At 43.8% G+C, this 24,140-nt stretch overlaps 1 protein-coding gene across 2 annotated transcripts in view; it reads left to right on the forward strand.

The window, feature by feature from the left end:
- Positions 1 to 1,565: 1,565 nt before the first annotated feature.
- Positions 1,566 to 24,140, forward strand: part of NFKB1 (nuclear factor kappa B subunit 1) — a 205,836-nt gene continuing 183,261 nt past the window's right edge. For both annotated transcript variants that reach the window (XM_030190754.1, XM_030190755.1), the window contains exon 1: positions 1,566 to 1,747. The gene's annotated coding sequence lies outside the window, so the exon portion shown is untranslated. The remainder of the gene's footprint in view (positions 1,748 to 24,140) is intronic.

Below are 24,140 nucleotides of genomic sequence, written 5' to 3' on the forward strand. Positions count from 1 at the left end.
CATCAGGACTATATACACTTTTTACAGACTCCTGTCCGTGCCTGTCCCAGAGAATAGTGTCCCAAAGGCTGTGCTCCTCTCATACTCTCAGGTCCAGAGCACCTGCTGGAGAATGTGGTAACAGCGGTTAGCATATCTGGGGTTTAAAAAGGTTTGGACAAGTTCCTGGAGGAAAAGTCCATAGTTTGCTATTGAGACAGACATAGGGAAGCAACTGCTTGCCTCACGATTGGTAGCATGGAATGTTGCTTCTATTTGGGTTTCTGCCAGGTACTTGTGACCTGGCTTGGCCACTGTTTGCAAACAGGATACTGGGCTAGCTGGACCTTTTGTCTGACCAGTATGGCTACTCATGTTCTTTTGACCTCCCTCCAAGGTGACCTTTGCTTTGGTCCACCCTGGTCTTGGAATGGGCACCCTCTGGCTCCGATCCCACACTCCTGGGCTGGGTCTCTCCTCTGCCCACATAGCTCTCCTATTTCACAGTTGTCACTTTGCTGAGTTACAACCAGTGGCGTACTCACAGGTGGGCCTGGGTGGGCCAGGGCCCACCCACTTAGGACTCAGGCCCACCTAACAGCAGCTGGTAGCTGGTGGGGATCCCAAGCTCTGCCAGTTGAAGACCTCCCCCTGATGATGCTGAAAACATTGCTCTCCACTTCAGTTTTCAGCGCATGCCTGCTGCAGGCTGCCAAGGTGGAGAGCAGTGTTTTTCTGCCAGCTGAGATATATTTTTAAGTTGGTGGTGAAGGGGGTAGAACACTTGGTGCCCACCCAAAATCTGCTGTCTAGCTAGCTACGCCCCTGGTTACAACTCCCCTTTACAGCCAGTGGTGAACACCTCTCCTAAATGGGATTTCCCTTTACTCCTCCAGGTCAGTGACAGAGGACCATCAGACAACCAAAGACCCCCCCCCCCTAAAATGTCAAACACTCCTCTTTATATCTTTCCAATCCTCCCCCCCAGTCAATCTTCACTATTTTTCTGCATTTTAGTTCAAACTACTCCCCTTGGGCCGGTCTTCCCACCCAGGGACCTCCCACTCACTCTCCAACGGGATTACATTAATATCCATTGAACTCAATGCTGCTGCAGGAACCCAGGAGTCAGGACTGGCGAAAAAAAGTCCCTACTAGGGTCATCCGTGCCCAGGCAAACCTGTCTTACTTTCTACCAAGCCAAGGCCCGCTGAATTCCAGGACTAGGAACGCCTTAATGGACCCTCACTAATATCCGGGGGTGGTGGTATTTTATAAAATGAAGACAGAAATTTCTACTGAACATAACTGCACCTTTGTAGCACACACTCCGCTTATAAACAAAACAAAAAAAGGCATGAAAACCACAGTCTATGCACCCATAACTCTTTAGACTAGGGGTCTTTTGTATGTAAGTAACGGAGCCTGCACGGTAAGGGGGACAGAAACGGGGCGCTGGGACTTCCTCCTAGTTGTTGGTTGTTTTTTTTGAGCCCCGACACCGAGAGAGATTTCTTTCTTCCTCCCTCGCTTGACGTCAGTGGGAATTTCCAGGCAGGAAGTGAGATGATCTGAGATCGTGCAGCTTGAACGGCGGGAGGGTTCGCCCTGCTAAAAGGCACTTGCAAAAGAGCAAGTGCTGGGCTGGCGGTGTCGGTGCTCCTATCCCTCCCCTCCCCCATTCAGAGTGGTAGCGCCGCGAACCTCGGACCCGGCAGCCGCGAGGGAGGGACATGCGGCTGTGAGCGCGAGCTGCTCCTGCCCCGCGGTAAGTGGCACCCTGCGGCCTGCTGGTTAGTACTGAACGGTTGTAAGCCCTAGATTCATTTGGGACGCTGCTTTTCTATAATATCTTGTACTGATCTAGTGCATCGAGCAGCCGCTACTGCGTTTACTTCCTCACTCGAGATTCGGGCTGCTGATTTTGGGCTGAAGGTGGGTGGTGGTATACTGCACACAGACAGACGCACAAAAAAAAAAAAGAACGGCTTAGGAGGAGGTGCACACTATAATAACGGTAATACTGACTTTCGTTGGTTTTGTAGAGTGAGATCGTACAAGAAAGTGGCTTAAAATGGAACTTTTGTTGACAGGTAAACAGTAGGGTAGTCAGGTGGCACCGGCTGATTATCAGAGAGGTGACTCGTACTTTTTCGTTTGGACCTTCTTCATATGAAGTTTAGAGGGAACTCTTTGACGGGAGTGTTTGCTGATTTATGCATATTGTTCGGGTCAGGAAAGTTGGCTCCTGTAGTTCAGGGAAGAATTTCTTGTTTCATTATCACATGGCGCCACTGATGATGGATTTCAGCTTTTCACAGCCCTAGGGGCTGTCAGTACTGTGCCAATTCCCATCCCAACTTCATGTGTGCTGTCCTATAACCTTTAGTCTCATTCCTCACTTGTTCCCCCTGTTGCTTTCCTCTGATGCCAGTATCCCCTCCTGTCTGAAGTAACTCTGATTCCATGTTCTTCCCCAAATGGATACATACTCCCAGTTTCATAATCTGTGGCCTGATCGCATCATATCTGTCTCTGAATCCAGTTTCCCCTTTTGCCCTGCGTTGTGTACCTGTCATGTGAGTTACCCCTGCCCCCCACGTACTCAGAATATTAGCCTCCTCAATTAACCTCGCATATTAGCCAATCCCCGTGTACCTCCAGTTTCAGTCTCTCTCCTTTCTTCCTCCTACATCCAGTGCTCAAATGCTCTTCCTCCTACATCCAGTGCTCAAATGCGAGCGTTGACCTCTGCCCCTGTCTTCCAGACATATACCCAATTCCATTTTTCTCCACCTGTGCCCTTGCTTGTGGGAGCAGTTTATGTCTTACTTCGGCCTTGTGGACTGCCCCAGGATACTGGGCAGGGGATAATCTCTTTTCTCTTCATCTTCTGCAGACTTCACGTGGGTCAGCAGCTCTCCTCCTGGATAAGCAGCATCAGGGGACAGCAGCGCTCTGTAGTTTTTTTTGTAACCCCCCCCCCCAAATCCTGTTGGCCACACTTAGATGGTGTCGTACCATGGGTCTCCAAGGGGGGGGACCATTGTTTACATTTGTACCATGGGTCTCCAAGGGGAGGAGGACCATTGTTTACATTTGTACCATGGGTCTCCAAGAGGACGAGGACCATTGTTTACATTTGTACCATGGGTCTCCAAGGGGGACGAGGACCATTGTTTACATTTGTACCAGGGGTCTCCAAGGGGAGGAGGACCATTGTTTACATTTGTACCATGGGTCTCCAAGGGGGACGAGGACCATTGTTTACATTTGTACCATGGGTCTCCAAGGAGGATGAGGACCATTGTTTACATTTGTACCATGGGTCTCCAAGGGGAGGAGGACCATTGTTTACATTTGTACCATGGGTCTCCAAGGGGGATGAGGACCATTGTTTACATTTGTACCATGGGTCTCCAAGGAGGATGAGGACCATTGTTTACATTTGTACCATGGGTCTCCAAGGGGAGGAGGACCATTGTTTACATTTGTACCATGGGTCTCCAAGGGGGATGAGGACCATTGTTTACATTTGTACCATGGGTCTCCAAGGGGGATGAGGACCATTGTTTACATTTGTACCATGGGTCTCCAAGGGGGATGAGGACCATTGTTTACATTTGTACCATGGGTCTCCAAGGGGAGGAGGACCATTGTTTACATTTGTACCATGGGTCTCCAAGGGGGATGAGGACCATTGTTTACATTTGTACCATGGGTCTCCAAGGAGGATGAGGACCATTGTTTACATTTGTACCATGGGTCTCCAAGGGGAGGAGGACCATTGTTTACATTTGTACCATGGGTCTCCAAGGGGGATGAGGACCATTGTTTACATTTGTACCATGGGTCTCCAAGGGGGATGAGGACCATTGTTTACATTTGTACCATGGGTCTCCAAGGGGGATGAGGACCATTGTTTACATTTGTACCATGGGTCTCCAAGGGGAGGAGGACCATTGTTTACATTTGTACCATGGATCTCCAAGGGGGACACACAATTGTTTACATTTGCAGTCCCCTCAACACACATCGCACCACAAAGGCCCTGTGCTTTTGTTTTTTGTTTTCTTGCCATCTAGCTCCTCCTCAATCACCTCTGAAGCTGGTGCCAAAGGGCCATGGACTTCTCCTGAACACCCCCCTCCCCCATCGAGGGATGCTGGCAGTGAATTGTGAATTTCCTGTAATCTCTGGGAGCAGCAGGGCACAAAGTAGCAAATCTTTTCCTTTGCCTTGTGTTGCCCCCATATTTTTACTGGTTCATAAAGCCAGGCCTGTCTGCTGCTTCAGTAAATGCTAATGACAAAGAGAAACATTTTAGTATGGATCTGAGACTGAATTTTCCGTAAATTTTGTGTTCGAACTGCCTGTATGTGCAAGTTCTTACTGATGACAGTGCTGGGCAAAATAGTGGAAACTATTATAAAGAATAAAACCATTGAACACATAGACAAACATTGTTTAATTGGACAGAGTCCACTTGAATTCAGCCAAGAGAAGTCTTACCTCACCAATTTGCTTCATTTCTTTGAAGGCGTGAATAAAAATGTGGATAAGGTGAGCCAGTTGATGTAGTGTATCCAAATTTTCAGAATGCATTTGACAAAGTCCCTCATGAGAGACTCCTGAGAACATTAAAAATCCCATGGGATAGGAGACAATGCTCTGGTGTGGATTAGGAATTGGTTGATGGATAGAAAATAGAGGGTAGGGTTAAATGGACAATTCTCCCGGTGGAGGAGGGTGAATAGTGGAGTGCCAAGGGATCTGTACTGGGACTGGTGCTATTTAATATATTTATTAATGATCTGGAATGGGAATGACAAGTGAGGTGATTAGATTTGCAGATCTAAAACTATTCATAGTTACTAAAATGCATACGGATTGTGAAAAATTGCAGGAAGACCTTAGGAAGTTGGAAGACTGGTCATCCAAATGGCAGATAAGATTTAATGTGGACAAGTGCAAAATGATGCACATTGGGAAGAATAATAATCCAAATCATAGTTATTAATGCTAAGTTCCACTCTAGGAGTCACCCAAGGAAAAGATCTAGATATCATCGTGGACAATACGCTGAAATCTTCTGCTTGGTGTGTAGCGGCAGCCGAAAAAGCAAAAAGGATGCTAGGAGTTATTAGGAAAAGGATGGTAAATAAGACCAAGAATACTATAATGCCTCTGTATCGCTCCATGGTACAACCACACCTTGAGTATCGTATGCAATTCTGGTCGACTTATCTTATATAGAGGATATAGCAGAATTAGAAAAGGTTCTTAGAAGGGCAACCAAAATGATTAAGGGGATGGAACTCCTCTTATATGAGGAAAGGTTTAAGAGATTAAGTGCCCCGATTACTAAGCCACACTAGAGGCGCGTTAGTGCTTTTAGCGAGCGCTGTGTAGGCGCCCACAATATTTCTATGGGCGCCTACACAGCATGAGCTAATTTTGTGCACGTGCTAAAAATGCTAGCGCACCTTAGCAAACAGAGCCCAAAGACTCTTCAGTTTGGAAAAGAGACAGCTGGGGGGGGGGGGGGATATGATAGAGGTCTACAAAATATTGAGTGGTGCAGAATGGGAAACCGTAAATTGATTTTTTTTTACCTCTTTCAAAAACTACAAAGACTAGGGGCACTCAAGGAAGTTACAAGGTAATATTTAAAAAATGAACAGAAGGAAATATTTTTTTTCACTCAGCAAATAATAAAGCTCTTGGATTTCTGTCAGATAGCCAACCTCTATCCAACAAAAGATGACTGGGTAAGGCAGTAGCAAGCAAAAGAATCATCCTGCAGGTGGCGGACCCTGTTTACTTTTATGTTTTCCATTCATACTGAGTTGGGGATGAAATGGGATTTGATTAATTTGGTCTAGAAATGATAACATAAGAATATAAGTATTGCCATACTGGGACAGACCAAAGGTCCATCAAACCCAGAAGCCTGTTTCCAACAGTGGCCAATCCAGGTCACAAGTACCTGGCAAGATCCCAGAACAGCAAAACATTTTATGCTGCTTATCCTAGAATATGTAGTGGATTTTCCTAAGTCTATCTTAATAATGGCTTATGGACTTGGAAATTATCCAAACCTTTTTTAAACCCTGCTAAGCTAACTACTTTTACCACACAACGAATTCAAGTTTAATTACTCGTTGAGTGAAGAAATATTTTCACTGATTTGTTTTAAATTTACTACTTAGTAGCTTCTTTGTGTGCCCCCTAGGACCTAGTATTTTTGGAGAGAGTAAATAAGCAATTCACATCTACCTGTTCCACTCCACTCAGTATTTTATAAACCTCTATCTCATCTCCCCTCAGTCATCTCTTCTCCAAGCTGAAAAGCTCTAGTGGCTTTAGCCTTTCCTTATAGGGAAGTCGTCCCATCCTCTTTATCATTTTTGTCCCCTCTTCTCTGCACCTTTTTCTAATTCCACTATATCTTTTTTGAGATGCGGTGACCAGTATTGCACACAGTATTCGAGGTGCGGTCGCACCATGGAGCGACACAAAGGCATTATTACGTCCTCATGTTTCTTTTCCATTCCTTTTCTAATAATTCCTAACATTCTATTTGCTTTTTTAGCTGCCGCTGCACATTTGAGCAGAGGTTTTCAACGTGTCATCAACAATGATACCCAGATCCTTTTCCTGGGTAGTGACTCCTAATGTGGGACCTTGCATTACCTAGATATAGTTTGCGTTCCTCTTTCCCACATGCATCACTTTGCACTTACATTAAAAGTCATCTGCCATTTGGATGCCTAGTCTTCCAGTCTCGTAAAGTTCTCTAGTAATTTTTCACAATCCTCTTGCGATGTAACAAGTTTGTGTCGTCAGCAAATTTAATCACCTCACTAGTTATTCCCATCTTTAGATCATTTATAAATATGTTAAAAAGCAGTGGTCCCAGCACAGACCCCTGGGGAACCCCACTATCTACCTTTCTCCATTGGGAATACTGACAATTTAACCCTACGATCTTTTTTTTTCCCTTTTAACCAGTTTTTAATCCACAATAGGACATTGATCTGGAAGAGATGTGTCACACCCCATGATTTGAATCATGAATCACTGCCACGGTTTGGTTCCTATTTCTGGGTAGCTGATAAAGCACCACTAGAATGAATAAATCTAAATAAATACAGTTCTGGTATCTCAGTATATGCTGTGACTGACCTGCATTGCTGTTTCAGAGCCATACACAGGGGGTGAGATTGAGTTCAGGGCTCTGTGGACTGGGAGGTGGCATGCAGAGCAGAAGAAGGACAGATGGGGCACAACCGTGAACAAAATAAAAATGGAAATGTAATTTTTAATGAGCACAATGGCAAGAGAAGCAAGAAAGAAGAGCAACAGAGAGAGAAGTTAGCAGGATGGGGTGAAGCTGTCACTGAGCTATGGAAGGAGGAAGTTGTTATCCTGACTGGCACAGGGTATATCAGCAGTGAGTCACCTATATATATATATATATATATATATATTCCCTCCCCCCACCAATCATTTGGGAAAACCATGACAGGTACCTCTGTACATAGGCTGGTTAGCTAGAATTTCTGTGAACCAGGAAGGTAGTAACAGCAACATAATGTAAATTAGTGTTATATAAATACATAAGTGTTGCCGTACTGGGATAGACCGAAGGTCCATCAAGCCCAGTATCCTGTTTCCAACAGTGGCAAATCCAGGTCACAAGTACCTGGCAAGATCCCAAAACAGTACAATGCATTTTATGCTGCTTATCCCAGAAATATAACAAAATATTTAAACACACATGAATACAAGTGTATTACTTCTTCAGCTTATTGAGAGTGGAGTAGTCTCATATATAACACATGATAAAGATTATTTGATTTTTCACCCAATGACTGGGTGTATTAAGCAGTGGATTTTCCCAAGTCCATTTTAATAATGGCTTATGGACTCTTTTCTTTTAGGAAGCTATCCAAACCTTTTTTTTAAACCCTGCTAACCTAACTGCTTTTGCCACATTCTCTGGTATTTTTTCACCTTTCTTTCTTGTTATTACCATTTTGAAATTTTACATTCCTGTGCTTGTCATCTCTTGGATATGTTACATTTTCCTTATAACCCCTCTGAGCTTGTCTCAGTTGAACAAGGGTATCTCATTACTTAGTTGGAGAGGATGTGAATTGAATAGGATTTTTTACCTATATGCAGCGGGATTGTGAACATGTTGAAAGATTTAACCCCCCCCCCCCCCCCCCCCGTTTACTAAGGCACGCGGCAATACCGACACAGCTCATTCAAAGTGAATGGTCTGTGTCATCATTAACTCATGGCAGCCATTAGCGTGGCTTAGTAATCAGGGGGGCTTAGGGAGGTAGTTAAAATGGAAACTGAAAAGGATGTAGAATTTCCTTTAGACTAGACCCCAATAGCTGTCTGTTGGAGCCGTTGGAGGAGACCTGGAGTCTAAGTGGTCATACATAGCTTATACAACAATCATGAAGGGCCAAATTTGTGCTGGCCAAGAACTGGGAAATCTACAATTCCAGGTTACAAGGAATGGATAACCAAAGCTTAAGAGAGGATGTTGTACAAAAAAGGAGGGAAATGTGATGCTTTTCTGAAAGTTTGGGTTCCTTTTATTTATATTTTAAGCAGTGGCGTAGCCAGACCTGACAATTTGGGTGGGCACTATGTATATATAGGAGTGAGTAGTTTTTTTTGGTATCCTAAATTATTTGTAATAAACAGTCTGCCCAACAGCTGTCCTACAGCAACATAAACCACATACAGTACATATTCGGAACCTATGTTGCAAACCTTAAAACCACCAGTTCTGAACACTCAAATACCAATAACAGCACCTTGAAAAAGGCAATAGCAATACGTGTCCCATTGGAAAAGCCAGACTGATATAGATCCCCACAAACACCACATGCCAGCAGAATCTCTTACCTTGGTCACATACAGAACACAGATCAACCATCATTAATTGCAGAATAAAGGACCAAAAATCTGAATTTGTCTTTAGCCCAGCATAAGCCATACCTTTCCCTTCCCCATCACTTCATCCTTGTAGCCCACCATCAGCCCTACCCACCATCCATCCTTGTAGCCCAGTATCAGCCATACCCTTCCCTTCCTACCCTCCCATCTCTCCTTGTAGCCCAGCATCAGTCATACCTTCCTTTTTTTACCCCCTCCCCCAATCAGGAATCTGCCCTACCCTTCCCTATCCCCTCACTTCTCCCAGTAGCCTAGTGTCAGCCAAGCCCTTCCCCCTACCCATCCCCCATAATCTGGCATCTCTCCTGCCCTTCCAAATCTCTCTACCCTTCCCCATCCTGATGCACACATCCTTGGTACTACAGAATCCACCTGCATCATCCAGAAAGAAACCCACCAGCATTTATATTTAATGTTGGTGGATTTCTGGGTGGGAGTGAGCTCTACAATGCCCAGGTTCAAAAAGTTTTATATTTAAACACTTTTTTAAAAATCTGGGTAGTGCAGAGCCGACCCCCACCCAGTAGCCCACCAGCAATACATATGTTTAAAAAAAACTCTTTTTTTTTCTTGTTACCTGGCCTTGAGCTTCCTATAGAAGTCTACTGCTCCCGATGATTCTGCACGTAGGAGTCCAGTTTCTAGGAGCACATTGCTCGGTACTCACACACTGTGTCTTCCTGGTACGGGGGAGACCTGAGCTGTGGCAGACCAGTGTGCACAGGCCGTGAGGGGAGACTGGCGCTGTGTACGTGAGCCGCAGGGAGAGATGAGGGCTGTACACGGACTGCGGGGAAAGAGTGGTGCTATGTGTGCGGGCTGCAGGGGGAGATAGGCGCTATGTGTATGGGCCACGAGGGGAGACACTGGCGCGCTGTGTGTGCAGGCTACAGCTACCAGCATGCAGTAGCAGCAGCCTTGATAACAGAGGTAAATACAGATGCATACCAGCAGTGGCGTACCTAGGGTAGGTGACACCTGGGGCTGGTCATTTTTTAATACACCCCATCCAAAATCCAGTACTAGGCATACCGAGAATACAAAACACTCAGGACCTATAGAGCAATTCTACCCTACCATAAGTAGTCATTTCTACGAGTCACACAAGGAAAAGGAAAGCATCTTAAACACTACAGTGAGCACTAGAACATCAAGAGGTGTATTTTCAAAGCACTTACACTTACAAAGTTCCATAGGTTACTATGGAACTTTGTAAGTCAGAGTGCTTTGAAAATGAGCCCCCAATTCACCTATTGTAAAACAAAACCAGACAGAATAGTACAGATCGTCGAACCTGCACAGTCAATGCCAACTGAAAGCCATGTCTTTTTCACAAACACAGATACACCCTAATCCACTATAGAATAAGTAATCATAAACTTTCTATTTAGACAAAAATTAAACTGAACCCCCAAGATGCCAGACTCTGCATACAATGCAACACCACAGAAACAGAAAATGTCTCCTAGTACTGTGCAAAATATAAAGACAGCAGATGTAAATTTGAAAAAACTAACAAATACCAATCACCACTTTACAAATTAACAAATAGAAATAAAACAAATATAGAAAATAAAATACCATTTTATTGGACTAATACATTTAACTGTCAGGCCAAAACCTTCTTCCGCAGGTCAATACAATATAGTGCTGTTACAGTATCCTATCCTGACCTGAGGAAGGGGGTTTTGTTTTCCGAAAGTTAGCCAAAATGTATTAAAATTAGTCCAATAAAAAGATTACCTTATTTACATGTTCTATTATAAACATTTGTTAACACAGCTACTACTTTATCCTAAAGCAAAAAAATAAAAATATATATTTTATTTACAGTTTGTTGTCTCTTGTTTCTGCTTTCCTCATCTTCTTTTCACTGTCTTCCTTCCATCCAGAATCTGTCTTCGTTCTTTCTCTGCCATCCAGTGTCTGCCCTCTCTGCTGTCCCCTCCATCCACTGTCTGCTCTCTCTCTCTGCCCCTTCCTTGCACATCTGCCCTCTAGCTCTGCCCTTTCCATGCACATCTGCCCTCTAGCTCTGCCCCTTCCATGCACATCTGCCCTCTTATCTCTGCCCCTTCCATCCACTGTCTGCCCTCTCTCTCTCCCCCTTCCATTCACTGTCTGCCCTTTCTATCCCTTCCATCCACTGTCTGCCCTTTCTCTCTGCCCCTTCAGTCCACCATTTGCCCTCCCATCCATCCAGGGTCTGCCCTCCCTCTCGTTCCCCCTTCCATCCAGGATCTGTCCCCTCTCTGCCCCTTTTTTTCAGCCCCCTTATCCCACCTGCCCACATCTTCCACCTACCCCCCTTTTCAGTCCCCAGTTTCAGCTCCACTATCCCACCAGTCCGCAGTTTCAGCCCCAGCCCTTTTCTCCCACCAGTCCTGAGCTTCAGCCCCCAACCACTTCTCCCTGTCCCCTTTTCAGCCCCCAGTTTCAACCCCAGCCCTTTTCTCTCACCAGTCCCGAGCTTCAGCCTCAGCCACTTCTCCCTGTACCCTTTTCGTTTTGTTTTGTTACATTTGTACCCCGCGCTTTCCCACTCATGGCAGGCTCAATGCGGCTTACATGGGGCAACGGAGGGTTAAGTGACTTGCCTAGAGTCACAAGGAGCTGCCTGTGCCTGAAGTGGGAATCAAACTCAGTTCCTCAGTTCCCCAGGACCAAAGACCACCACCCTAACCACTAGGCCACTCAGCCCCCAGTCCCCACAGTTTCAGCCCTTGCCCCTTTTCAGCCCCCAGTTCCAGTACTAGCCCCCTTATCCCACCTACCCTCCTTTTCAGCCCCCAGTTCCAGCCCCCTTCATCCACATGCCTTGCATTAGGACTGCCCTTTTGAGCCCTAGACCCATTCTCCCACCAGCCCCAGGCATGGCCCCCATTTTCCCTCATGGCCCCTTCTCAGACCCCAGTTCCAGACCCCTTCTCCCATCTGAGCACTCCCCTCCCCTTCTCCCATCTGAGCCCCCCCCCCCCGACCCAACCTGTCTACCAGCTCCATCGACAGACGACAGCCCTCTTCTGCCACCACCCTGCCTTAAAAAAAACATCTGTGAAGTGGCGTCGCAGGCAGCGCCTCGCGTCTGCCCTGCGTATAAAACAAGCAAATCGCCTCGTCGTTGTTGGGCCTACCCTCATTGTGTCCCGCCTTCGCAGAAATAGGAAGTTACCTCAGAGGAGGGCGGGACACAGTGAGGGAAGGCCCGACGACGATGATGAGGCGGTTTGCTTCTTTTACACGCAGGGCAGACGTGAGGCGCTGCCTGCGACGCCGCTTCACAGATTTTTTTTTTTTAAGGCAGGGTGGTGGCAGGAGAAGAGGGCTGTTGTCTGTCGACGGAGCTGGTAAGCAGGTGGGGACTGCAGCGCCAGCGGCCTTTGGGGTGGGAGCAGCAGGAGCAGATCACCCCCCCCCCCCACCCACTGACACCCGGAGTGGACAGCCCCTACCGCCCCGCCTTTGGTACGCCACTGCGTACCAGAGCAAGTCCCGATGCCCGATTTTCCGAGCGCTGAGACTGGGTGGGCCTGAGCCCACCGGTAGCTACGCCCCTGATTTTAAGAAGGAGAAATGAAGAGTGAAATGCATGGATCTAGTTCAGTAATCCCTAACCCTGTTTTACAAGCATACCTAACCTGTCAGGTGTTCACGATATTCACAATGAATATGATGAGATAGACTTACATATGCCCTTGGCCTTCACTTTCAGTCTTCCAGGCCTACCCAAGAGGTCAGGTTCTCATGAAAAAGATTTGCATTCCTACTACCCCATTGTGTTTGAATCTCTGTTGTGCATATTTTGGTAAGGGTGTCCTTAAAACCTCAAGGTAGCCTCAAGGACTGGTAGGAAAGACCAAGGACATATGCTGAGCTGCAAACTATGCAGTTATATCTCATGAACTTTCATTATGGAGATCGTGAAAACCCAGCTGGTTAGGTGTGCTGCAGTGTAGGGCTAGAAAACCCTGATCTAATTTATACCCTTGACTAATGGTTATAATATGAAGCATCCTGGCCCGTGTTACTGATATAAACTTCTACTATGTTACTTAAATTCTCTATGTAACAATATGTAATTATTTTATAATCTCTGCTTGTTTAAAACTTCTACCATGTTACTCAAAATCTCTATGAAACAATAAGTGATTATGTTCTAATCCATTACCACCAAATACGATACATTGTAAGCCACATTGAGCCTGCAAAAAGGTGGGATAATGTGGGATACAAATGCAATAAATCAAACATATAAACGGCAAGTGACCGACTCACCTGCAAATGCGTAGTAGAGACTTCCCTCTCTGTCCCGCCCTCGCATCAAGACGTGATGATGTCAGAGGGCAGAACAGAGATGGAAACGGAGTCGGAGTCACTGTCTGACGCTGCCGCCTGGAAATGAACATCGCACACACCAACCTCCACCCTCCCCCCCGCCGCCGCTCCCACACTCCTCCGTATCGGGCCCCCTGCACTGACCTGACAGCGCCTCTCACCTCCGTGAGTGATCTGCTGCTGCCTGCGGCGTTTTCACACGGAGGTGAGAGGCGCTGTCAGGTCAGTGCAGGGGGCCCGGCACGGATGGGGGAGGGAGCGGCGGCGAGGAGGGTAGCTGGAAATTTCGCCCGTTTTAACGGGCTTAACGGCTAGTAAATAAGTATACCGATTCAAAATGGAGATATATCAGTGATATAAATAGAACTACTGCTGCTTCTAAATGAGTAATAACCAGCCTTCTTTATTTCACCATCTTTAGTGAATGGTGTTTATACACTTCCCTGTCACATTACTCCCGGGGGAATTCTATACTACTGCGCATTGTAGAATTTGAGCTGAATTCTGCACGGATACAAGGAAGCAGTGATGGTATTCTCGCTGGCTTGTTCTTCTCTTCCAGCCCCCCCCCCCTCCCCCCGCAACACCTCCAATGCATGATTCTCCCCCTGCAGTCCCTGGCTTAGAGCTGATCACAAGTGGAGGAAGAGAAGAACGGCTGTGCATCAGGCTGTATCGTTTGTTGTCCTCTGGATGGTTCAGATTTTCTATTGGGTGCCAAAGTGGCAGAGGAGGAGGAGGATGCACCCAGTAGGCAGCGTCTGACTTTTTTTTCAGCTTATGGGTAGGGATTGCATGCAGAGAGAGGGAGAGCGTGCTGGGTGTCTCTGTTTTGGGGTGGAGAAGCTAGGGAGGTATGGGCAGATGGGGAAGAAAGAGAAAGCTGGAGAGATACAAGGAAGAATTTAGTTAGGGTGAAGTGGTCACCAAGATTGATTTGGGGGAGTGTGTGACACTGGAGAGTATATGGGGGTGATCACAGAGAGAGAGCTATGGAGGAGGAGGGTTTGAGAGAGAGAGATGGGTGTGTTGTGTATATGTGCCAGGTAGATGCTGAAAAAGTTCTTTATAGGTTTTAACATAGTAAATCATAGCAAATATTTTGCGTATAATGAAAAGTAGTACGAGATAAGCAAATACGAAAAACACTGAATTGCCGAGTTCTGATTATTAGAGAGAAATTCTTTAAAATACTAGGATACAGCAACAAAAAAAAAGGGGGGGGTTGTCTTGCTGGGAGACAGGGAGAGAGGGGTGTCTACTCTGGAAAGGGGACAGGGGCAGAGCAAGCAGTAGGTCAACAGATCTTGGAGTCAGTGGGTTGAATGGGCCACAAAAAAAGGGTCATAGGTCATGTTTTGACTATACAGACCTATCTTTTTAAAGGTTGGGCCTACTTTATTTTAAGCTCAATTTGAAATACTACTTCAGTTATATTACAGTGCCCATTTCAAGGGGAAAATGTGAGAATGGAGTTCCCATGGTTAGAAAGGTGACAAGAAGTTTCAAACAGTTATAGAATTAATTGTTGATTTATAGACAGTATATATTATGGGTGGGTAGTTGTCACATACATTACAAAGTAGAGGGTGAACGATGTTTCAAAGGCCCAGGAACAGATTAATAGTAAGTACATGGCAACAGAGCAGAATGTCACAAAAGTAACTATGCAGACTGGCAAATTGAGCAGCAGCAGCAGCAATAGACAAGAAAGAAAGTGAAAACTCTGCTTATGGCTAGATTTTCCAATGCTTTCCACCTTTCACAGTATTGAAAATAACCCTGCTCTTACTGTATCGATAGGTTGCAGGCTCACATTCCACCTTGCCTCAAGTTTGAATCTGGTCAGTAAATGTTTGCAGAAGCTACTGTATCTCCAGATCAGGGGTTCTCGATCCAGTCCTTGGGACACACCTAGCCAGTCTGGTTTTCATGATACTCACAATGAATGCGCAAGAGATAAATTTGCATACAGTAGAGGTAGGGCATGCAAATCTATCTCATGCATATTCATTGTGAGTATCCTGAAAACCCTACTGGTTAGGTGTGTTCCGAGGACTGAGTTGAGAACCCCTGCTCCAGACAGATGGAACGGGCTGAGTCCTAGTTTCAGTGCTGGTTGAAAATCTCTAAAAGAAAATAGCAGAATTGTTTTTCCTACCAGTCCTGAGACCTGCTGTTGTGGCTGGGAGCAAACCATGAAACACTTTTTGAGGTTTGCTTTTTGTTGTTGTTGTTATCAATTTGGTATTTGATATACCACAATTATAATTATATCATAATGGTGTACAATAATTTTGTCTGTGACATAAAGTTAAAATGAGCTCTACATGGTTCAGGACCTTGCTGACACCAACTCCTAGGTGTTAAAATGTACTTGTCAGCAGAAGGAAATTTAACTTTTCATGGATGGATATGAGAAACAGATCATTATCTTATGATGCGTCCATAGCCCAAGAAGCAGTGTGGTTACAACTTCCATAGCTGTTTCAACTAATATCTAAAAAGGATGGGCAGCCCCAAAAATTTTGTGTTGGGGTTTTTTAGGGGTTTGTTGTTACAGAATGAATGTCATCAAGAGTTGCGTTCTTTGCAAAAGAGTGTGTACTGTGTGAAAGAGGTCACGCTCTTTAAGAAGTGTACACCCTCTTTGCAAGTAGTGGTCCATCTTTAAAAAAAAAAAATAAACGAAAAAATAATAAAAAAGTATGCACTGTTATCACTGAACGACATTTCGTTGCAAACAATAACCCATCCCTAGTATCTAGTATTATTCCGGTGGAAAATTTCCAGCATAACTTGAGTAATCTCATTCTGGCACAGACAGCAAACCTATTTCTACCACCCTGTGGAGAAGAAAAAGAAAACATGCCGGGACAAAGGCAGGTGAATGGGCAGAATTCTTTAAAGAAATGCAAATAAAAGACTAACCCTGCCCACAGCTGGAAGGAAAAAAGCTTCACCTTTTGTACCTGCTTTGAAAAGATCTCCTCCTTCCTCCTCTGCTAATTCTGTGGCATTAGTTTTTTTTGTTTTGTAATTGCTGAAATATTACGGTAGAATTGGACTATTGATGGACTTTACTGAGATCTTAATTTTGGTTTTAGGTTGATGTGTTGCAGGGAAATACACATTTTTTTGTGTGTTATTTATTTTTGCTCTTGGAGTGTGCTACTGTGTTTTAGATGTTTTATATTTTTTGTTTGTTTGTTTGTTTGTTCTGTCGTACTTATTGTGTCCTTATACACTGATTTATTTTGCATTGGGCAGCACTGGAAAGACAAGAATAAATAAAAATACGAATCTAACAGCAGAATGCTGAGCACCTAACACAGGAAAGCAAGGACATATGGTTGTAACTGTATTGTAAATGCAGCTAATTGTCTTCTGGTGTCACTGCTGTTGTTGACAAGGATGGTAGCAGTGCAGATGAGGCAGCTACTTCAGTTGGCAGGAAGTGGAACACCAGATCCAACAGTAAGGCCAAAGAGCAGGCAGAGCTATATCCACCAATGTCCCAACCTCCTGATTCATGGACATTTTTCTGCTGACCCTTAGAACCTGCACCAAGCAGCACAGATAAAGACTGCAGAACCCATCCGTTCCCCCTATCTGACTGCAAACCACAGAGCTTATCCAATATCAGGCTTTTATTCATGTTTCTTTGCATCCTAGGATCCTGTGTTCATGTTTTATTGTCTTGAATTGTTCTGTTTTGGCTACTAACATCTCCAGTTGGAGGATGTTCCACATATTCACCATCCTCTCTATGAATAAATAATTCCATATCATTGTAGGATTTCTTTTCCACTGGAAATGACCTATTTCCTATACTGTTTGGGTGATTTGAATGTCTCTGTCATATTGACCGTCTGTCTTCATTTTTTTAAAGATACACACATTTTAAATCTCTAACTGTTATTACATGGAGCAGATGCGTCTGGTCTTGCATTCTTTGGGTAACTCTCCTCTGGGGTGCTGTCTAGATCAGCGGTTCTCAATCAGACACACTGTTGTGTCCCCAAGAGGTGGGAGGTGTGTCATAAAAATTTGCTAAAGACAGCAAGAGATCCCCATAACTGGTCCATATTTCTGCTTCTCCACTACTCCCAATAATGCCGCCAGTCCCAGCCGTGGTCTTATCTGCTGTCCATAGGTTCTGTTTGATACATAGTTTCTGAGTAGCCTATTTGCATGGTTTTGTGCTACTTCAGAGTATCTGGCAGTGGAGGGATTTCATATTGCTGTTACTGAGGTGACACTATAATTTGTGTATATATAGATTAATTTACCACTTTTTTGAAGGAATTCACTCAAGGCGGGGTTCAGCAAGAACAAGTCAAACATAAGCAATACACAATTACATTGGTAAAAATATTCAAATAATAGAAAGTATGACATAATATGCTAAATTATAACGTCAACACAACACGTAAAACATTTTAATAGACAGCATAGAGTGTAAGTAAAGATGGAATATATAGATAGGACAGAATAACAGGAGTAAGAAAATAAGGTACTAATTTAAAGTAAGTTGCACAGGAGGTCAGAAAGGTGCTTGAATATAATCTTAGCTAGGATCCTGCTATACTGTGTGCAGCCGGTCTCACTCCATGTGTGTGTGTGTGACTAGCAAGTTAGTTACTTCTTCTGTTAAAGGCCTGGTTGAAGAGCCAAACTTTCACCTGCTTCCTGCAGTAGAGATAGTCTTGTGTTAAGCGGAGCCTTTCATGGAGTACATTCCAGAGTGTGGGGGCTACTCTGGAGAAGTGATGTCCTTTCTACAGTGGTGGTGTCTGTATTTCTGTGGTGAATTAGAGGACACCTGTTATCCATGCCTTGTTGTTCTGTCAAACTTCTTGTCAAGTTTCCATTCCCTTGGCTGCAGGGAATGACAGCTGAGAAGTCAACTTCCATAACATAACATAGGAAGCTTATATTCTGCATTCACCTACTCGGTTCAATGCAGATTAAAGCACTAAGGGGGTCTTTTAGTAAGCCACGGTTGTGTTTTTAGCTCGCGGTAGAAATCAGCTGGCAGTAAATGCCGAGACGCCCATTATATTCCTATGAACTTCTCATGCCAACTCATTTCTACCGCAAACTAAACGTGCTACCATGGCTTAGTAAAAGGTCCCCTAAGTAACTGGGATAAATCCCAAGCAAACATCAGAAAATAATTGTCAAATAAACATCGGCGACTGCTAGAATCTGGGTAAAATGAACTTTTGAAATAGGAAAGTTTTCAGATATTTCCTAAATAGCATATAATGTGTCTCATGCCATATAAAAGTGGGCAAAGAATTCCATGTGAGCAGAGCCTGATATAAAATAGAGAAAGTCAGTTGCTTATAGGATTTACATTTTTAACAGTTGGGAAATGAAGCAACATTTGATTATGAGAAAAATTAGAATTTCTGCCTACAGATTAATGACTAAAAGACATCATATAGGAAGGAGCAGTACGATATGAAATTTTTTGAAAACCAATACACAGACCTTAAATTGTAGTCGAGCTTCATTTGGAAGCCAGCAAAGTTTTAAAATGACTTGAGAATTTATGAACTGAAAATATTAATCTAGCTGTGGTATTCAGAACTAGCTGTAATCATTGAATTAAAAAGTTAGAACTATCTGATACTACATAACATTACAATAATCAATTTGCAAAAGTAAAAGCACTTGGAATAATCAAATGAAATACAGATATTTTAAAAAATTCTTGATAACTCTTAATAAGCAAAAGGAACTCTCCTTCTTAACTTCCTTAGTAAGCCAAATGAACTCTTATTTACCTGCTGTCCAGTCGAACCCCTAAAACATGAGCTGATGTATCAAGAGTAAAGTTATTGCACCCCAGCATAAGAAGTGAATCCTCCCAAATATCAGAGGACCAATAAATAGAAATTTAGTTTTGTCCCTGTTTTCACTTTATAGGAATGAATCATATTTTCTGTTAGATCTAGGCAAGGTTTTATGCCTTCCAAGGCCTCATAGTCAGGATAATAATAGGAACAAAATACTGATATCACCAGCATAGATGTTAACACTAAGTTCTCCGCCCAAGGATTGCATCAATATGTTACATATTGGAGAGAGAGAGGAGAGCCTTGTGGGACATCACAATCAGCTTTCCATGCAGCAGATAGTATCCATCTTTCTTCACTGTCTAAGAACATGGTCCTTGCCTGCAGTATGGCAGGCTGATAGTGCTTCCACATGCGTCTTTACCTAATTGAGAATACATCTGGCCTCAAGTACCACCAGTGCATTCTGGTTCCTTTTTTTTAAACATGTGCTACTGCTAAAGTATTGTCTAACTGCAACCACACTGTTTTTCCTTGATGCTATACTTGACCTTCATCTAAGTCCACATCTCTTGGGTCATTTGTCTGAAACACCCTTTCCAGCCTTTGGGTATTGTATCAGTGGGCACCACAACTCAGTCCAGTGGTTCCAGGTACATGCCTTTCTTCAAGTAGTCTTTGTTGAGCCAGAAGGGTAAGAAAGGCCCTCTGCAGATGTGTTCCCTTGCCCAGGGCACCACCTTGATATATAGACACCGATACCTGCATGAAATCCTGAAACAACTGTTTGGAGCAGGCTCCTCATTTGGCGTTGGAGCTTGTGAGCTCAGGCATCTAGAAAAAACGCTTTGGCTTGGTAAGTATCAAATATCACCCCCAAGTGTTTCAAGACTTAAGAGGGCACTAAACAACTTTTGGTCAAATTTTACCATCTACTTCAATTCTTCCAGAAGGCAGACTCTGGCTTTTCCTTGCCTGCTTTCCTCGGATGAGCCAGTTGTCCAAAAAAGGATGAACTAGCATACTTTTTCTTCCTGAGCTATACAGCCGGCGCTAACCATAACTGTTGTGAATGTTCTGGGCACAGTTGCTATTCTGAAGGATAGACCTTGAAATAGAAAATGTTCTCCTAATATAGAGATTTTGAGAAATCTCTGGAACGTTTTTTGCATCAAAATATACAAATATGCTTCTGTCAAATCCACAAAAGTTAAGGACTCCCCTGCCTGCCGGGCCATAATTACAAAGGATTCCATCCAAACCTTCGGTGTCCAAAGAGAAGTCTGAGGTCCAGGATGAGCCTATTGAGCCTGAAAAGCCCTTCCCCCCCCCCTTTTGTTTTTGAGGGACCACAAAATATCAGGAATACTGCTCTTGCTTTCTTTTGTAAGGTGGGCCTGGGATGATGGCCTGAAGTTGGCAGAGATGGTTGCGGATATCTCAAACATCCTCTTGCTATCTGTAGACTTGCATCTGGACTCCAAGATCTTGTCTTCAATAGAGAAATGAAGGTCAGGTATGCAACCTTCTACCACAGTGGGTAATACCCATCAATTACCTTTAATTCATGCACTAGCCTTAAAAGTTCTACAGGTACCCCCTCCCCTCAACCAGAGCTGCCTGGGTAAGGGCTCCAACACCATTATTATGGGGGCTTGGTTGTTGGGGAAGAAGTTGCCCCTAACCACATGCTGTTCTCCTGGAGCCTCAAAAGAGTTGAGCCTTAAGTAGGTACCTAGCCCTATGGCCTGCTGTAAACCTGGCGTGTCCACAGTGGCAGGAGTCCTGGATCTTTATCTTTCTGATCTTAACTGTAATGCAAACACTCTCCTCCAGAAGTGTTGCCTTGTGCTTTTCAGACAAGTAAGTTTGCACCTCCCCACAAACACACACTATAACCTTGCAGAGAGATTAATTTATTTTGGAGAAGGAGTCAAAGGAGTCCTATGTGGCTATTTTTAACAGGGGAGGACCCTTGATGAAATAAACAGTTGTCTTCTTGTCTGACACTTCCTATGATGGTGGCAAAGCATACTACAGTAGTATCACAACGTAGCCACCTCTGGCTAAGGCAGTGGGTAGCTGATACCACCTCAAAAGTTTGTCTTAGTGGACTCTCATGCAAAGGTTGGGTTTTGTTTGATGAAGATATGATAGTGGGATAGTGTTGCACATACTTTGATAGTAATGAACTTTAATGATCTATAAGACAGAGTATATGACTCTAAGACCTCTTCCTTTCCTCTTCACTCAGGTGTTCCTCAGAGCTCTATTCTGGCCCCCATGTTCCTTGCCCCCCCTCACTATTATCCAGGATCACTCTTGTATATCCTTCTGTTATGTGGATGATATACACATTTTTTTTTGCTGTGTTTCTTAATTCCTCTTCCATTATTCAAGAGTAGCCATCTAGCCCAGTATCATGTTTCCAACAGTGGCCAAGCCAGGTCACAAGTACCTGGCAGAAACCCAAATTGTGGCAACATTCCATGCTACAAATCCCAGGGCAAGCAGGTGCGTCCCCATGTGTCTCAATAGCAGACTATGGACGTTTCCTCCAGGAACTCGTCCAAACCTTTTTTAAACCCAGATACACTAACCGCTGTTAACACATCCTCCAGCAAAGAGTTCTAGAGCTTAACTGTTCGTTGAGTGAAAAAATATTTCCTCCTATTTGTTTTAAAAGTATTTCCATGTAACTTCTTGAGTGTACCCTAGGCTTTGTACTTTTGTCTTGCTCATGTTTCATCTTGGCTGAAATCCAATCTTCTTTTTCTGAATGCTACGAAATATGAATCCACTCTTTTTTTTTCCCTACCTCTCGTAACACTGCCTCTTCTTCTTCCTCCATCAATGGTCACCCCCCTTCCCTTTCAATGAGTCTTAAAATTCTTGGTGTTATCTTTGATTCTAAGCTTACTTTTAAACCTCAAATAGATTGTCAACTTTGCACTCCATCTCTTCCACTCCGCATGCCCCATCCTTTCAGCTGCTCTTCTCTGTCCACTCATCCTAGCTCTTGTCATATCGCATATCAATTACTGCAACTCTCTCTATGCGGTCTCTTCTCTCTATATACTTTTTAAAAACATTTACAACTGATTCAGTCTACTGCAGTCAAACTACTTCAAAATGCTGATCATGTCACCCCTTTCCTTCATTCCGAACCCTGTTATTGCATGAGTCAAATACATAATTCTTGTCTACAAGTCTTGTATCCCCTCGGCCCCCTCCTACCTCAATAAATTCCTTATCCCTTACACTGTCTCTGATTGACTGACCATAGCCTCACCTTTAACTTTTCATCTCGACATCTCACAAGTCTCTGTTTTTAGCTATCTAGGCCCTAACTATGGAATGATCTTCCACTCTGTATCAGAAACCAGACCACCATCACAACCTTTAAGAAATTACTCAAGACTCATCTCTTTTGTGAACCTTTCCCCCGTCATGACTAAATTTCCCTTGTCATCCCCGTCTGTCTTTAAATTTTTATCTTGTTTTTTTGTAAACCACTTAGATACCTCAGTGTAGGCCCATTGCGGTGTATCAAATGTGATGAATGAATAAATAAATACATTTTTCAAGCACACCTAGTTCAGTTGTCCACACATGTGTCTTACGAACTCCAAAAAGAAGTCCTCTAGCATGATGCAAGTGCTACAGTAAATTTGCAAATTTGATGGAAAATATTTCTGTATCTTTCTGTCACATTTTCTTGATCTAGGACTGCATTTCATGGTATTTAAGGATTTTTTTCTCTCACTACATGATTCATAGAGTAATCGCTTGGGACTGACACTTCTATGATCAATGTCATGCAGATGTTTTTCTCTTTTACGACTGTGTCCGGTTTCCTTGCATCTAGTTTTTTACCAGTTGGAATGGGGAGGTCCCATCTTATCATAACCTCTTCTTTCCAAAAATGGCCTAAAGTATTTCTCTTAAGGTAATTATCCCAGTGCTTTTCCAGTATAGCATCTTGTAATGTTTACAGGAAATTAAACAGAACAGGATGAAACTTGTAACCCTCCAAATATGGCCTAATGTACTTCTATGGGAGAAAGACCATTGCTTTAAATTAATTTCTTATAAAAATACAACTAAATTCTTCATCCAGAAATATTTGAATCGCCTCTTAGTTCTTTATTGTTTATAAACCACTAATTGGTAAGCCTTGCCAATGGTTTACAAACAGGCTTCAGTGAGAGTGCATATGTAACTCACCTTGAGCTACTACTGAAAAAGGTGTGAGTAAAATCTAAATAAATGGAAGAAAAAAGACAAAACATCCTAAACAATTACATTGACAGTAAAGAGGGAAAAGTACTAATGTAGAGAATCATATTATCCCAGTGGCGTTTTTGGGTTGGCCAACAGGTTAGATGGATGGATGGGCACTAGAGAAACACCTGCCACCTGATATTTCCTGCCCACGTCCCTACTCCTACTGCACATCAACCCCACTCCCAATAACTTCAATGAGAGTAGCAGTGCTGGCCTCAGTGGCTGCAGGCCACATTGAGAGCTAGGGGAAATATAAGAGGGTACACTGGATTAAAACTGGGACTGGAACCCAGAAGTGCAAGACAAGGCAAAACACGGAAGTAGATTAAAACTGGGTCCAGAAAAGGGCAAGACAAGGCAATGACTGGATCCAGACAGGACTAGACTGAAAGAGACAAGACAAAGCACAACTAGACAGGCAAGACAGGGTAGGAGCTAGGCAACAAGAAAACAGAAGCAAGACAATAAACAAGGCAGGCAAAGGATTCAGGATTCTCGAACAGGCTTGGCTGGAACAGGATTCAGGATTCTCAAACAGGATTCAGGATTCTCGAGCAGGCTTGGCTGGAACAGGATTCAGGATTCTCAAATAGGCTTGGCTGTAACAGAATTCAGGATTCTCAAACAGGATTCAGGATTCTCGAACAGGCTTGGCTGGAACAGGATTCAGGATTCTCAAACAGGATTCAGGATTCTCAAATAGGCTTGGATGGAACCGGATTCTGGAACGGGCTTGGCTGGAACCAG

This window comes from Microcaecilia unicolor, chromosome 2, assembly GCF_901765095.1.
Source record: "Microcaecilia unicolor chromosome 2, aMicUni1.1, whole genome shotgun sequence".
NCBI classification, from domain to species: Eukaryota; Metazoa; Chordata; class Amphibia; order Gymnophiona; family Siphonopidae; genus Microcaecilia; species Microcaecilia unicolor.